The sequence below is a fragment of the Arachis ipaensis genome, chromosome B10, assembly GCF_059453495.1.
Source record: "Arachis ipaensis isolate K30076 ecotype BB chromosome B10, ASM5945349v1, whole genome shotgun sequence".
NCBI classification, from domain to species: Eukaryota; Viridiplantae; Streptophyta; class Magnoliopsida; order Fabales; family Fabaceae; genus Arachis; species Arachis ipaensis.
This window is the reverse complement of record NC_142435.1, coordinates 94,277,395-94,289,166: the sequence shown is the minus strand read 5'-3', so window position 1 is coordinate 94,289,166 and position 11,772 is coordinate 94,277,395. Positions and strand designations below refer to the sequence as shown.

At 40.8% G+C, this 11,772-nt stretch overlaps 1 non-coding gene across 1 annotated transcript; it reads right to left on the bottom strand.

The window, feature by feature from the left end:
• Window positions 1–922: 922 nt before the first annotated feature.
• On the bottom strand, window positions 923–1,026 carry LOC148580920 (small nucleolar RNA R71). The gene has a single exon (XR_015895587.1). It is a non-coding gene; the product is annotated as a small nucleolar RNA R71 (small nucleolar RNA).
• Window positions 1,027–11,772: the final 10,746 nt, after the last annotated feature.

Genomic DNA, 11,772 nt, shown 5'->3' with positions numbered 1-11,772 from the left:
TTTTGCCGATCGTGCAATTTCCTAAATCGTAGCATAACACGTTTATGCGCATCAAGTTTATGGCGCCGTTGCCGGGGATTGGTTTTCGATTGACAATTCTCAAATTGGAAGCTAACTAGATTGAGCAATTTTCTCTTGCTTTGTTAATTCTGTTCTAAATACTTGTTGAATTTTAATTTCTGCACTTGGTTACATGCTTTCCTTCTTTATACCTTTAAATTCATGCAACTAACTCACTGACTCACTAACTGTTTGAATTAATTCCTCAATTGAGCTAACCATACTCTTCCATTAACCAAGAGTATTTTACTTGTTTGTGTTTGAGCTGTGTTCTTGTATGACAGGTAGGAGAGGAGAGACATCAACTCCTCCATATACCGAACCGGAAAGGACCCTTCATAGACTTAGAAGGGAAGCAAGAGGGAAGAGAGTAGTGGGAGAAGAGGAATCTGAAGGAGAATCTGAGGACAATTTTGAGGAAGCTCTAGATCTCAACATGGATAGAGAAGTTCACAACCATGAGAGAGCTGATGGAAACAATGCCATTCCTGAGAGGAGGGTTCTTAGTTCATACATAAACCCAACCTCTGGGAATTGTGGTAGTAGCATCCAGAAACCACCCATTCAGGCCAACAATTTTGAGCTCAAGCCACAGCTAATATCATTGGTGGAAAATCATTGTTCCTTTGGAGGAAGTGCTAATGAAGACCCAAACCAACATCTCACAAAATTCCTGAGAATTTGTGACACTGTGAAGTCCAATGGAGTCCAGGAAGATGCCTATAAACTGCTTTTGTTCCCATTTTCACTTAGGGACAAAGCAGCTAAGTGGCTGGAATCATTCCCAAGGGGGAATCTAACCACATGGGATGAGGTGGAAGGCAAGTTTCTGGCACGTTTCTACCCTCCACAAAAGGTCAATAGGCTTCGATCTGAGGTTCAGACTTTTAGACAACAAGATGGTGAAACTCTCTACGAGGCATGGGAGAGATTCAAGGATTTGACAAGGAAATGCCCACCAAACATGTTCCATGATTGGGTGCAATTGCACATCTTCTATGATGGACTCTCTTATGAATCAAGGAAGGCTGTAGACCATTCATCAGGAGGTTCATTGAACAAGAAAAAGACCGTGGAAGAAGCCATTGAAGTGATCGAGACAGTGGCTGAGAATGAGTACTACTATGCATCAGAAAGGCACAACACTAAGGGAGTCATGGAGCTGAACCATGTTGATACAATTCTAGCCCAAAACAAGGTGTTTGCCAAGCAACTAGCAGAGCTTACCAGGCAATTAGAAACAAAGCAAGTGGCTGCAATACACACACAAGATCAAGAGGAAGTAGGCATTGAAGGAGGTGATTGGGATGAGGTTAACTATGTGGGAAACCAACAAAGGCAATCATATGATCCACACTCCAACACTTACAACCCAGGCTGGAGAAACCACCCAAACTTTGGGTGGGGAAACCAACAAACCCAACCACAAAACCACAAACCTTACAACCACAACCAACAAAACAATTCCACATACCAAAACTCCAACCAAAGATCATACCAAGCCACACAAAACACTTACCCCCAATCATCATATCATGGCCAAAATAATCAACATACCCAACCTAATCCGAACCAACAATTTCAAGATCAATTAAACCGGATGGAAGGAATGATGGCAACCATGAGCCAAGACATAATTGAATTGAAGAGCTTCAGGGATGATGTGAGAACTACCTTGAGAAACCATGGTGAAAAACTCAAAAGGTTGGAATCTCAAGTAGGAGAGCTATCTCAACAGGCACCCAAATCAACTGCAGTGTTCCCTAGTGACACAGAAAAGAATCCTAAGGGGGAACAAAAGAGAGTAAGATGGGAAGAGTGCAAGGCCATCACCATATTGAAGGAAGTCTCAGAAGAAGGAGGAATCAGGTCCTCACAGCAGGAACCAGAAATCTTGAAAGAAGATATGGAAGAAGTTAAGCAGGAAAGTGGAACTGAGCAAGCCAAGGATCTGCAAAAAGGCATGATGGAAGTATACCAACCAAAAGCACCATTTCCTGAGAGGTTAGGAGGAGGTGAAAAAAGGAAAACCTATTCAAGGTTTCTAGAGACATTTAATTCTCTGCATGTCAATATTCCCTTTCTTGAGATTCTTCATCAAATGCCCACACACATCAAATATTTAAAGGAATTGTTAAGCAAGAAAAGAGTTTTGAAGGGAGGACAAACGGTAACAATGAACAAAGAATGCAGTGCTCTCATCAAGAAGGACACACTCTCTAAGAAAACGGACCCAGGAAGTTTTCATATCCCTTGCATCATAGGAGAAACAAAAATTGACAGAGGATTCTGTGATCTAGGAGCTAGCATAAATGTGATGCCTCTAACTCTGATGAAGAGGCTACAACTGAACGAGGTGAGATCCACTGATGTAATCATACAACTGGCTGACAAAACTCAGAAGCAAGCTGAAGGGGTAGTTGAAAATGTGCTGGTGAAAGTAGGAGATTATTATTTCCCCACAGACTTTGTCATTGTGGACATGGAGGAAAGCTATTTACACCCTATCATTCTGGGCAGACCATTTCTAGCCACTACTAGAGCGCTCATAGATGTAGAACAAGGAGAACTAATTCTGAGAATACATGATGAACAGCTCATGTTCAAAATCTTCAAACCTGCATCTGAACCTGAACCAGAATCTGAAAGGCCTAAAGATGATAGTAGCCATCCGTGTTTGGAGGAAAGTAATCCAGCAGCTGAGACTCTAAAACAGTCATTGGAAGGCAAACAAGAGTTGCAAGAGTTAGAGCCACAAGAATCAGTGGAAACAGATCAGAAGGATCCTCCTGACATAAAGGTCAATGAAGAAATCCTCAAGAGAAAGGGAAGAGTGATAGGGAGATTGCCAAGAGGATGGAGAAACAAGAAAATTCCCACTGAAGGTTTTTCTCCAGGGGATAAAGTGATCTCAAGTCATTATCTGCCAATCCCACCTGGCCTCAAGACCATTCCTTCCCAGCTCCCTCAAGTGTTCACAATCAAGAAAGTTCTTTCTATGGAACATTTAGAGGTCATGAATGAATCAAGAGGGGACGTTTTCATAGTGAGAGGAGAGGACGTCAAGCACTACAATCCACCCTAACAAGGGACAACCGTCAAGCTAATGACGTTAAACAAGCGCTTGTTGGGAGGCAACCCAACCTGAGGTAATACCTTTTTGCTGTTTCTTTCATTTGTTTCAATAAAAGGGGTAAAGTAGTTTCTGTGCATTGCAAAGAATTAAGTTTGGTGTTTCACACCAAACAATGAATTCATGGCTCCATAAGTCAAAGGGGAATGTGTGACTCTAAGTTTGGTGTTCCACCATAAAGATCAACTGAACACAACAACCTTTGAATTATGTGAAAGGAACAACTATTCTAAGCAGTCACAGAAATGCTTAAAACCCTTAGTAGCAACATCATTCCAAGATAACTCAAGGATTCAAAGAACACAGAGAAGTAAGTGGGAGACTAAGTTTGGTGTTCACACACCAACTTAAGAATCCGATACTTACCCACACATAGTTGAGCTAACCACTTAAGTGCTTGAGGAGCAAGCAACTTCATTACTCTTTGCAGGAAAGGAAACAAGAACCTTAAAGCAAGAAGCAACATTTAGGAAGAAGAAGGAGAAATCAAAGTGTTTCCTGACAACAAAGAGAAAACAAGGAATTTCACAAGGTGGTATTATTCCTTGATAATTCTTTAAAATGGTTAAACAAAAGCATGCGTGTTCTGGTTTAAACTGTAAATGTTGAATCTTTCTGGAATGTGTAGTTTTTTTTTGTTAATTGCTTTGAATAAAGTGAATGCTTAGATGTTTGGATATAACTTCACCTTCTTAAACAAGTGCCTGCCATGCTTGTTCTGTTTCAAAAATAAAAGAAAAGTTTGAACAAAAGTAACTTGGCTAAATTAGTGACAAACCAAGTAGAATTAAGTGGTGGTATGCATGCTTGATTGTTTAGTCACATCACTAAAATTAGAGTGTAGAATTATCATTTTTTATGTAGAAGTAAAAATTGTCTATGGATCTTGATGAATAAATGTCTTTGGCCATGAAAAAAAGAAAGAAAAAGGAAAAGAAAAAGCCACGGAAAAAGGCAACCAAAAAGCAAAAAAAAAATTGAGAAAATAAGCTAGGCACCAATGGTTTGAACTTCTGAGACAAATGCCTGTGGTGTTTATGTATTAAGGATATGCTTGGATGAATAGGTTCGGAGGAGTGTTTCAACACTTGGTAACTTGGGTTAACTAACCCGGGATTATCAACCAAAAGTCCATTATCAAGAGCAACCTCAATACAAAACATTTAGTCACACAAAGAGGTGCTGGGCACCAATGTCTCAAGAAGAAATGTGAACTAAAATGCCTAAAGTGGATATGTGTAGTGCACTGATAAGAAAAAGAAAATGCCAAAGGCTTGTGCAACACATGACACTAAGCAAACAAGGAGCAAAAGAAGCTCTAAGAAAAGGAAAAGAAAAACAAAAGAAAAGTGCCAAAGACATAAGAATAACAGGAGGCCATAGCAATTTTTGATGGATGCAATGAAAAAGTGATAATCCTACCTGATAAGTATGAAAAAGTGATGCTGCAACTTTCTGCATAGAACCCTTCTGATGAACTTCAAATGCTTGCTAATATAGCCAATGTAATTACTTTCTGTTCATACTTTCTTCTCAAATAACTCAGGACTTGCTTAGGGACAAGCAAGTATTAAGTTTGGTGTTGTGATGCCAAGGCATCATAGGCTAGTTTCACTAGCATGTTTCTGTTAGTTTTAGTTGTTTTATGCATTTTCTTGAGCTTAAAGTAACCAAAAATGGTTAAATGAAGAACAAAGTAATGAACCATCCAAACAATATGATTTTGATGCAAATTCCATGAGTTTTAGTTATATTACTTAAATGCTATGAATGAAAGATTTCTCATGAAATTTTGCAAGACTTTGATGCAATTGTTTGGATGATTTCAGGGAAGAAGAGGCTAAGCAAGGAAGCAACAAAATCAATAAAGGAAGCTTGAATATCACATGTGGAGTTTAAGTTCCAGTTTAAGCCTAAACTGGAGCTTAAACGCCAAAATCATGAAGGATAAGAAATGCTGGGATTGAAGTTTAACCTCCAGTTTGACCTCAAACTGGAGGTTAAACGCCAGAATGAAAAGCCTCACTTAAGGAGCATTCCACGTTTAACCTCCAGTTTGACCTCAAACTGGAGGTTAAACGCCAGAATGAGTATGTCACCCAGGGAGGAGTTCCACGTTTAACCTCCAGTTTGACCTCAAACTGGAGGTTAAACGCCAGAACCAGGAAGAGTACCAGGGGCCATTCCACGTTTAAGCTCCAGTTTGACTCAAACTGGAGCTTAAACGTGTTCGATAGTTTTTTCACTCCAGGGTTGCTCTCTCCATCTCCACGTTTAACCTCCAGTTTGACCCCAAACTGGAGGTTAAACGTGTTCGACTTCCAGTATGCCTCCACCCTTTTCCACGTTTAACCTCCAGTTTGACCTCAAACTGGAGGTTAAACGTGTTCGACCTCCAGGGCTGCCCCTCCTATCTCCACGTTTAAGCTTCAGTTTAACCTTAAACTGAAGCTTAAACGTGTTCGACTACATGACTCTCCAGGGCTACCTTCTTCCATTTCCACGTTTAAGCTTCAGTTTAACCTTAACTGAAGCTTAAACGTGCTTCTACAAATGGCCTCACTGGAAGTGTCTGGCGTTTAAGTTGCAGTTTAAGCTTAAACTACAACTTAAACGCCACTCTTGAAAAGGGTTTCTGGGCCAAAAATATTGTGATTTAAGTTAGTCTTTGAGCACAATTATTAACTTAAACTTACTTTGGTATGAAACCCAATTGAATATCATGGTTTATGGGATTGGGCCTGAAGGATTGATGAGTTTGAAATCTCAATTTATTGAGTCATGTGTCATTATTTGATTATCACTAAGTTGGCTCAATAAATGTTACAGGATCTGGATCAACAACCTCATCAAGATTATGGATCATAAACCCAAGGCAAAAGGAAAGCAAGGAGAGGCCTCAAAGCCCAAGAAGCACAACTGAAGCTCAATATAGAAAGTGTATAAATAGGATAGAAGTTAAGTTAGAAAGGAGGTTTTACTTTTACTTTGAGCGAGTTTCTTTTTCTTTGTAATTGAATTCAGAGCTATGATTCACTAAACCCCCTTTCATTGGGTTAGGGAGCTCTATTGTAATTCAATGAATCAATAATAGTTTATCTTCTTCTTCAATCTTTTCTCTTGAATTTTGTTAGAAAGCTTCTCGATCTAATTCCATTGAGTAGTTGTCTTGGGAAAGAGACTACTCATACTTGGAATCCTTCGGAGCCTTGGGAAAGGAATGGAGGATTCATGCTAGAGAAGCTTTCTCACAGTGGATTGGATTGGGGTTTGGATGGATATTGTGACATGTAATCCTACCAAATTGTGGTTCATGAAATTGTGTGGTATAATCAGTGATCAAGCATCATCTCTTCTTATGAACATTTAAACCAAGGGATTGGGAATTTGTTTATTTTTAGAGAGCATTGGTGAGCCAAGGAATTGGGATCCAATCATATAAGATTGCCAAGCAAAATTCAATGAATGCATTGGTTGAGGAAGAGATTTACATGTTTTGATTCGGAGATTTCAATATCTCCTAAACCCAATGAATTCCCCATTTCTGATTTCCACTTTCTCTTTACATTCTGCAATTCAATTCTTGCAATCATCCCCATTCCCTTTTAATTTCAGCAATTTACATTCTGCTCTTTAATTCATGCAATTTAAGATTCAGCCATTTAATTTTCTTGTCATTTACTTTTCCCGCCAATTTTACATTCCGCAATTCTCATCTCAAATCTTGATTCCGCTCAACTAGAACACACTTCTAATCCGAATTGCTCACTCAACCAATCCTTGTGGGATTCGACCTCACTCTATTGTGAGTTTTTACTTGACAACGATAACCGGTGCACTTGCCGGAAGGAATTTTGCCGATCGTGCAATTTCCTAAATCGTAGCATAACACGTTTATGCGCATCACTTTCTTTCTTGCCTCTTGGATTGGATTGTTTTCCTTTGGGAGCCATGATCTTAGTGATCTCGGAAAAACACACCAAACTTAGAAGTTTGCTTGTCCTCAAGCAAAAGAAAAGAAAGGAGAGGGATAGAAGGAGATCGAGGTGCACTTGTTGATGGAGGAGGGGGGAGGCCGAACCCAATTATAAAGGGGTGGGGGGGTGGGTTTTCGAAAGATTGGAAAAGATAAGATAAAAAGATTGAGTTGAAAAAGATAAGATAGAATATATAGTGTAATTTTGAAAAGATAGGATAGATTTTTGAAAAAGATAAATTTGGATTTTGAAAAAGATAATATGAAGATTTGAAAAAGATATGGATTAGTTGAAAAGATTTTTGAGTGAAAAAGATAGATTTGTTTTCAGAAAAGATTTTGAAAAGAGTTGGATTGAATTTGGAAAGATGGATTTTTAGAAATTAAGGATTTTAGAAATCAGGGTTCTTGATATGTTCATGTAAAAATCATGCATTGAAGCATAGAATTATAAATTAGAATGGAAATACGTGTGGGATAAATGGATTTGGCTCCTCCCTGGCTTCCTGGCGTTTGAACGCCCAAACACTGCTTGTTTTGGGCGTTCAGCGCCCAAATGCTGATCTCCTGGGTGTTCAGCGCCCATTTGCTGCCATTCCTGGCGTTCAACGCCCAGTGGGTGGCCATTTCTGGCGTTGAACGCCCAATTGCTGCCATTACTGGCGTTCAGCGCCCAGTGGATGCCCATTTTGGGCGCTGAACGCCCAAAATGCCCCGTTACTGGCGTTTTCTTGCCATTGAGCTCTCTATCTCTGTTTTGTGTGCAAATTCCTTCTGTAACCCTGTAAACTTATGCAATTGATTCTTTACCTCAGTGTCAGTAAACTTTATATAAACAAATAAAAAAGAAAAATAGGGCAAAATGCTTAGAGGATTGTTGCCCCCTGGCTGGGTTGCCTCCCAGCAAGCGCTTCTTTATTGTCTTTAGCTGGACCTTGCTGAGCTTTTTAATCTAACTTCAGCCTTGAGCATTCTTGCTCAATGTTGCCTTCAAGATAATGCTTGATTCTCTGTCCATTGACAATGAACTTCTTATCAGAATCAATATCTTGAAGCTCCACATAACCATATGGTGACACACTTGTAATCACGTATGGTCCCCTCCACCGGGATTTCAGTTTCCCAGGGAATAGCCTGAGTCTAGAGTTAAACAACAGGACCTTCTGTCCTGGTTCAAAGATTCTAGATGACATCTTCTTGTCATGCCATTTTTTTTATTTTTCTTTATAAAGCTTGGCATTTTCGAAAGCTGTGAATCTGAATTCCTCTAGCTCATTTAGCTGGAACAATCGTTTTTCTCCTGCTAATTTGGCATCAAAGTTTAGGAATCTGGTTGCCCAATAGGCCTTATGTTCCAGTTCCACGGGCAAGTGGCATGCCTTACCATACACGAGTTGGTATGGAGAGGTCCCTATAGGGGTCTTGAATGCTGTTCTGTAAGCCCACAGAGCATCATCCAAGCTCCTTGCCCAATCCTTTCTACGGGTATTTACTGTCCGTTCCAGGATTCTCTTTAATTCTCTGTTAGAGACTTCAGCCTGCCCATTGGTTTGTGGATGATATGGAGTGGCTACCTTGTGGCGAATTCCATACCGAACCATGGCAGAGTAAAGCTGTTTATTGCAGAAGTGAGTGCCCCCATCACTGATTAACACTCTAGGGACACCAAACCTGCTAAAGATATGTTTCTGGAGGAACTTCAGCACTGTTTTAGTATCATTGGTGGGTGTGGCAATAGCCTCAACCCATTTTGATACATAGTCAACTGCCACCAGAATATAAGTGTTTGAGTATGATGGTGGGAAAGGTCCCATGAAGTCAATTCTCCATACATCAAACAACTCTATTTCCAAGATTCCTTGTTGAGGCATGGCGTAACCATGAGGCAGATTACCAGCTCTTTGGCAACTGTCACAATTACGTACAAACTCTCGGGAATCTTTATAGAGTGTGGGCCAATAGAAGCCACATTGGAGGACCTTGGTGGCTGTTCGCTCACCTCCGAAATGGCCTCCATATTGAGATCCGTGGCAATGCCATAGGATTCTCCGTGCTTCCTCTCTGGGGACACACCTACGGATAATTCCGTCTGCACATCTCTTAAAGAGATAGGGTTCATCCCACAAGTAGTACATTGCATCAGTAACTAATTTCTTCTTTTGTATTCTATTGTACTCCTTGGGTATGAACCTTGCAGCTTTATAGTTTGCAATATCGGCAAACCATGGTGCTTCCTGAATGGCAAATATATGCTCATCAGGGAACGTCTCAGAGATCTCAAGAAAGGGGAGGGACGTCCCTTTCACTGGCTCTATCCGGGACAGATGATCAGCCACTTGGTTCTCTGTCCCTTTTCTGTCTCTTATTTCTATATCAAACTCTTACAGAAGCAATACCCATCTGATGAGCCTGGGTTTTGAATCCTGCTTTGTGAGTAGATATTTAAGAGCAGCATGGTCAGTATACACAATCACTTTTGATCCTACTAAGTATGATCTGAACTTGTCAATGGCGTAAACCACTGCAAGTAGTTCTTTTTCTGTGGTTGTGTAATTTTTTTGGGCATCATTTAGAACGCGACTGGCATAATAAATGACATGCAGAAGCTTGTCATGCCTCTGTCCCAATATTGCACCAATGGCATGATCACTGGCATCACACATTAACTCAAATGGCAATGTCTAGTCTAGTGCAGAAATGACTGGTGCTGTGACCAGCTTAGCTTTCAGCGTTTCAAACGCCTGCAGGCATGCTGTGTCTAACACAAATGGCGTGTCAGCAGCTAGCAGATTGCTTAGAGGTTTTGCGATTTTTGAAAAATCCTTTATAAACCTCCTATAGAATCCTGCATGCCCCAGAAAGCTTCTGATTGCCTTAACATTGGCAGGTGGTGGTAATTTTTCAATTACCTCTATTTTTGCTTGATCCACCTCTATTCCCTTGTTTGAGATTTTATGCCCAAGAACAATTCCTTCAGTCACCATGAAGTGACACTTTTCCCAGTTTAAAACTAGGTTGGTTTCTTGGCATCTTTTCAGAACAAGTTTCAGGTGATCAAGACAGGAGCTGAATGAGTCTCCATATACTGAGAAGTCATCCATGAAGACTTCCAGAAATTTTTCCACCATATCAGAGAAAATAGAGAGCATGCATCTCTGGAAGGTTGCAGGTGCATTGCATAGCCCAAAGGGCATCCTTCTATAAGCAAACACTCCGGATGCACATGTGAATGCTGTTTTCTCTTGATCCTGGGGATCTACTGTAATCTGGTTATAGCCTGAGTAGCCATCCAAAAAGTAGTAATAATCATGACCTGCTAGTCTCTCTAGCATCTGGTCTATGAATGGTAAAGGAAAATGATCCTTTCTGGTGGCTGTATTGAGCCTTCTGTAGTCAATACACATGCGCCACCCTGTAACTGTTCTTGTAGGAACCAGTTCATTTTTTTTATTATGAATCACTGTCATGCCTCCCTTTTTTGGGACGACTTGAACAGGGCTCACCCAGGGGCTATCAGAAATGGGATAAATAATCCCAGCCTCTAGCAATTTGGTGACCTCTTTCTGCACCACTTCCTTCATGGCTGGATTTAGCCGCCTCTGTGGTTGAACCACTGGTTTGGCATTATCCTCCAGTAGAATTTTGTGCATGCATCTAGCTGGGCTTATGCCCTTAAGGTCACCTATGGACCACCCAAGAGCTGTCTTGTGTGTCCTTAGCACTTGAATAAGTGCTTCCTCTTCCTATGAATTTAAAGCAGAGCTTATGATCACTGGAAAGGTGTCACCTTCTCCTAGAAATGCATATTTCAAGGATGGTGGCAGTGGCTTGAGCTCTGGTTTAGGAGGTTTTCCCTCTTTCAGAAGAAAGTTCAGAGGCTCTTTCATGTCCCCTGAATCCTCCAAATCAGGCTGAACATCTTTAAAGATGTCTTCCAACTCTGATTCGAGACTCTCAGCCATGTTGATCTCTTCTACCAAAGAGTCAATAAGGTCAACTTTCATGCAGTCTGTTGATGTGTCTGGATGCTGCATGGCTTTGACAACGTTCAACTTGAACTCGTCATCGTTGACTCTCAGGGTTATTTCCCCCTATTGGACGTCAATGAGGGATCGTCCAGTCGCTAGGAAGGGTCTTCCTAGAATGAGTGGCACTCTTGTGCTCCTCCATTTCCAGCACAACAAAGTCAGTGGGAAAGGCGAATGGCCCAACTCTGACAATCATGTCCTCAATCACGCCTGATGGGTATTTAGTGGAACCATCAGCAAGTTGGAGACATATCCGGGTTGGTTTAACTTCTTCAGTTAAGCCAAGCTTCCTGATAGTGGATGCAGGTATTAGGTTGATGCTTGCCCCAAGATCGCATAAGGCTGTCTTGGTGCAATCACCTTCCAATATACATGGTATCAGAAAACTCCCAAGGTCTTTAAGCTTTTCAGGAAAACTTTTCAGAATGACTGCACTGCATTCTTCAGTGAGGAGAACTCTTTCTGTTTCTCTCTACTCCTTTTTATGACTCAAGATCTCTTTCATGAACTTGGCATAAGAAGGTATTTGCTCAAGTGCCTCTGCAAAAGGAATCTTTATTTCAAGAGTCCTTAGA